We start from the raw sequence: 6,000 nt of genomic DNA on the forward strand, positions 1-6,000 counted from the left end.
ATCTTCTAATAATAAAGATAAGATTTAGCGCAAATTATATCTTAACTTATCTTCTATTTATATATTTTAAGAATTAACTAACTACTCTAACTTAGCCTATTATATATACTATATAGATACGCTACTTACTAGTAATAAAGCTATCTAAGAGTATATTACTATAAACGTTAATATTAATAAAGGTCTATAAGGCATTGTCTACGTAACTAATTACTCTAGCGTTATAGTAATAAGTGCTAGGCTCTAGTGTTTAGGTATCTATAGTAGTATAACGTTATTAGAGTAGAAAAGTATAATATAACGCTTTCTCGCTAGAGATAGCTGCCTCTTTATTACTAATACTACCTATAGATATAGCGTTTATAATCTATCTATAGTGTCTATCTATATTTATAAGTATCTAGATAATTCTTATAACGCTATTTAGTAGTTAGAATAGTATAGCTGCGCTAGCTAGGCTGTATTAGCTATTATTATGCTAGCTTCTAGTCTTTACTTCTTTCTCTACTACGCGTTTCTACGTAATTAGCGTTAGATAGCTATACTTATATTATCTATAGAATAGATAGTTATACGCTGTTATTACAACGTTATTCTTAAGTATACTAATAGTATAGTTTAAGATAGCTTAGTGTATAGCCTAGACAAGTAAAAATATAATATCTACTTATAGTATCTATACCTAAATAACATTATATTTAATACAACGTTAGCTATTATAATATTACTATAGTTAAGAATAATATTATCTTTCTCTCTTTACACTTCTACTTCTAAGGCAATATCTATTATATCTTTACTCTTTACTCTACCTACGTTAGTGTTTTATAAAATACCTTACTAAATATAAGCTACGCTTTTAACACTATCTTTTACTATTATCTAGACTAGTTTACTAATACCTCTCTATAGTAGCTCTAGTGCACTATCTATAAATAAGTAACAACAATAGCTAGACAATATAGTTACTAGTATAGTAGCCTCTGTCTGCGCAGCTAGGTCTATATACTATATACGTATTTCTACTACTATAGTCTACTAGCAGACTTATTATATAGCCTACTTTACCTAGAGCCTACCTTAGAATTATACAGCTAGTAATTCTATAGTGTTAAGTAACTATAGCAGAATTTAGTAATAAGTAAAAGAGTTTAAAAAAGATTAACTTAGTTAGACTAACTCTAGCAGGTATTGCTTCTATTACTAGATACCTTTCTAATATTATAGGTAATAGGCGAAAGTAGTTACTGCAAGTTAGAACGCTAAGGTATAATAGTCTCTAGGCTATAACTTTTGTTATATCTACATAAACGTTATTGCGCTTATATTTATCTTTCTCTAGACTTATAATAAACGTTTTACTAAAGTATAGTATAAGTATATAGAGGTAGTTAACCTCTATAGTAGGCTAAACGTACATCTCTAGCCTAAATTCTAGGTAAGATACTTTTTACGCATATAGAAAACAAACTAAGATTACTATATTTACTAACTATACGTAGACTAGCTATACTTTATAGAAGAGTATTTTCTTAAGAGCTACGCTAATAAGTTATAGAACTCTATAGATAATCTTAATTTAGATAAGTAAGCGCCTAATAACTCTACGCCTATTCTGCGTCTATTCTATATATATAGCTCTATAATCTAGATCTTACTATAAGAAAAGAGTATAAGATAGAAAAGTAGTAAGCGTAATACTATCTTATATTATTTTAGTTTACTTTAGTAAAGAAGAATTCTATCTATAGAAAAACGTCTAGATAGATATACTTACAGCTAACGCGCTGTAAGGTTATAACCTCTTATACTCTACTATTTAGATTAACTCTTTAGCGATTATTAGTTATATTTTTAATCTCTTATTACTATATTTATTATATAAATTTTTTAATTTAGCGCTTTACTACTATAGCTATATTTTATCTCTAGATAACTTATTATTTAGATTACTTCTTTATAGAGCTATAGCTATAACTACTTTATACACTATCTTCTTCTTACTAATTAGGTTATACCTCTTATAGGTAATGCTTACAGCTTTAGCACTAACTATCTTACTTCTACCTCTTAGATTAACTCTTTATAAATAGATAGTTACTTATATATTTTACTTATTTTGTCTTTAGTCTATAGATTACCTACTTCTTAGAGCTAGATTTTATTACTATAGAGCTATATATTCTTTACCTAATACGTAGACCTATGCGCGTCTTATTACCTAGTCTAATATTATTCTATTAACGTAGTTTTTCTCTTCTAACTATAATAGAATCTTAAGGTAATAGAACCTTACTCTCTACTACTCTCTAAGTAGTAGACACGCTTTCTATAGCTAAGGCGTTTATATTATCTTTTACTTTAACTCTTACTATAAGCTAATAAGATAGCGCGTAGCGTGCAAGGCTATTTAATATCTTAATCTTACCTTTTACCTTTATCTTAACCTTTCTTATTAGCGTCTTGCTTACCTAGCTAGCGTAGCATTATATCTAAAGAATATTATTTACTTCTATTAGTCTATTCTTCTATCTTCTACTCTTCTTTAACTAATCTTATTATTAGTCTATTAGTTATCTTTACTATCTACTCTATCTATCTAACTACTAGTTTTATAGAAGCTTAAGGTAAGGTTTACTTACTAATCTTATTAATAGCGCTACTATCTATACCTAGTAATAATAACTCTACTATACTAACTAGTAGTTAACTATAGAATAAGTTTCTAAAGCGTAGCTTCTCTACTACTATTATTATAGAGTAGTCTACTAGAAAGCGCTATAGGCAGCGCCTAATTAAGTACAAGAACTAGCTAATAGAATCTAGCGCCTTTTCTTAACACTAGCCTCTTAAACTATTACAAACTAGTAAGAAGCTTTCTAATACTATAGATATACTATAGAATAAGCTAGAGCTTTTTTTTAGTATTACTATAGTATCTCTTATAAGCGCTATATACTATAATAACACTATCTAATACTTACTTAATTACACCTTAAAGACTCTTACTAAGATAGATTTAACTCTAGCGCAGAACTTACTCTATTAGACTAAGGTAGCACCTTAAGTTAATATAATAGCTAATATTCTCTTTAACTAGGCTTAACCTTCTTACTACACTAATCTAAGAAAGTAGAATAAGCTAAATATACCTTAACGCCTTACTTATATTATTCTTAGCTTTACTAAGCTACTATTTAAGAATAACTAGGCGCTGCTAGAATATATAAATATCTTTTCTAAGCTTTAGAATTAACGTTTATAGTAGGTTATTAAGATATTTAAGTAGAATTCTAATCTAATAAAAGTAAGCTTTAGCGCAGAGAACTCTACTCTACATCTATACTAGTCTATTACTAATCTATCTAGTAGCTATAGTAAACTAAAAGACTATAATATTTACTATATTAATAATGCTAATAATAGCAACGTATCTAGTTAGAATAGTATTGCCTAGTTATTAGAGGTTAAGGCTAAATCTCTTACTATAGAGAACATTAACGCTCTAACTACCTATAATAAAGTATTCTATTATTACTAAGAGTATAAAAATTCTAACTCTACCTATTTTCTAGACCTATCTTATCTCTCTAACCTACTAGATAATAAACACAACTTCTTTGCACTATAGATTAATAAGAATACTCTTTAAGTTATAGAGTTAGCTTATATTAAAGCTCTAAGTAATAAGCTATTTAAAGTTAATTAGATAGATAGTAATCTTACTACTCTATCTATAACACTAGAGAATAAAGAGAAAAGCATTCTATATATTCTAAAGAGTACTTCTATTACTCTTCTAATAACTTCTAATATTCTTACTACTTAACTAGCTCTAAGCAACCTAGCTATAGATAGTAACTATTTCTTTACTCTAGAGAATAGCTACCTTAGTAAAGAGCTTAAGCTTAAGTAGGCTAAGGCAAAATATAATAAGTAGTATAAGTAGCTGTAGTAAGTATTATACATTAACTTTAGCTAGATAGATAGGCGTAACTACGTTTTCTTTCTTAGTAAGTTAATCTAGCGTCTTAGCGCAACCTTGTTATTCTATACCTAGAGTATTTAGTTAGAAGTTATAGCGTACCTAGGCGTAGTTAGTACTAATAAAGCTACTAGTTTTAATGCTAGTAATCTTACTTAGCGCGCTAATAAGGCTGCTCTTAACTAGATAATAGATAACTTCTTGTACTAACTATTTACTAAGCTAGTAACTAGTAGATACTAAAAGGCTCTAAGTATACTCTACGTTAAGCATTAGTCTAAACTATATCTTTCTAGCTAAAAGAGACTACATTTACTATAGGCGCAGACTACTACTACTATAAGTATCTTAGGCTAAAGCGCTGCAGCTACTAGTGTTTATTAAAAAGAATAGAAGTAGACGCTAGCTATACTATAGTAATAGTAGCGTAATAAGTACTATAAGTATTATATCTATAGTACCTACCTTTGCAACCTTATAAGTCTAGGTAAAACTATCTCTTTTATTACCTTATATATAGCGTACCTAAACTCTTAGAAATACTATATTAATTAAGTAACACTTTAACTCTTATAGGTATAAATAGAAGCTAAGATCTAAGTAGCTATTAATAAATTAAATATAATTTGTAACCTAGAGCTTTTATAACTCTACTTTATTCTTACTATACCTTATCTTATCTAATAGACTACTAGAGCTATAGCTAACTTTTTAGAACTACTTAAAGTCTTTGTCTATAGCACTTCTAAGCGCAATAAGACTATAAAACTAAAGCCTAATCTATAGCTATTTAGCACTGCTAAAGACTATCTTATATATAGTAAAAATATACTTATAGAGAATAATAAATTAAGTATATACAATATTATTATATACTTCTATAATATCTAGGCTACTTATTATAGACCTTGCGCTATAGACCTTTTTTTTAAAACACGCTAATTATTAAATAAAATGCATAGTAAGTAGAGCTAGAGACTTCTAAATATAGATAGCTAGACATATAAGTTAAAGGCGTTTAATATTCTATAAGACGTTTTATCTACTAAGTAGCTAGGCTCTATACGTAATATATTTAGTTAGATTATTCTAGATAAAGTATATATTATTAAGTATATAATAACTATAGCCTATAGTACTATTAGTTAGCTTAACGCTCTATAGCACATTCTTATAATAGCAACGCCTATTTTATAGGTAATTATAGATTTCTCTAGCCTACTCTTACTAATAGAATATTGCGTAGACATAGACGCTATAAGAGAGTATATTAGTAATAGTAGTAATATGCTATTAGATAATCTATACCTTAAGAATATAGTAGTAGACTATAAGCTACATTATTTAATAAAGGTTGCCTTTAACTAGTTTATTATAAATAATACCTTAGCTAGCAAGAATAGCTCTATAGTAAAGTAGATTTAAACTAAACTTATAATCTACTATAACTTCTAGTTAAAAATAGAAATTAACTACTTTTGTAACACGCACACACTTACTAACTCTATACCTAACGCTTATCTTATATAACTTACTTACGCGAAGAATAAGTTCTAGAAGAATATAGTAGCGCGCCTTATACTATTCTAGTTAGAGTAGCTTCTTATATATAATAAAAAGAAAAAGCGCAGCTAGTCTAAGAAGCTATAAATTAATAGTATAAGCGCACGTATGCTAAATCTATTATCTATATCTTATCTATTTAAGTATATACCTAGCCTATATAAGGTAGCTAGTAGCAAGAATAGTGCGCTTACGCACTTGTTTAGTCTCTATAAATAGAGAAAGTATACTAAGATTCTCTATATAATATTAAAAGAAGCGCAGAACGTAAGTAATATATTATTTCTAGACACTAGCTAACCTCTTATTAAGAGTCTCTATAAGAAAAGTAATATTAACTATCTAAATATAGCTACTAAGGTAGCCTTTAATATAGCTAATATCTAAGCCTATTTATTAACGCGCATCTAAACTATGCTAGGCACTATAGCTAACTAGGTTATTAGAGAGAG

Source organism: Alternaria metachromatica, assembly GCF_023757995.1.
Source record: "Alternaria metachromatica strain BMP 0045 chromosome Unknown scaffold_7, whole genome shotgun sequence".
NCBI lineage: Eukaryota > Fungi > Ascomycota > Dothideomycetes > Pleosporales > Pleosporaceae > Alternaria > Alternaria metachromatica.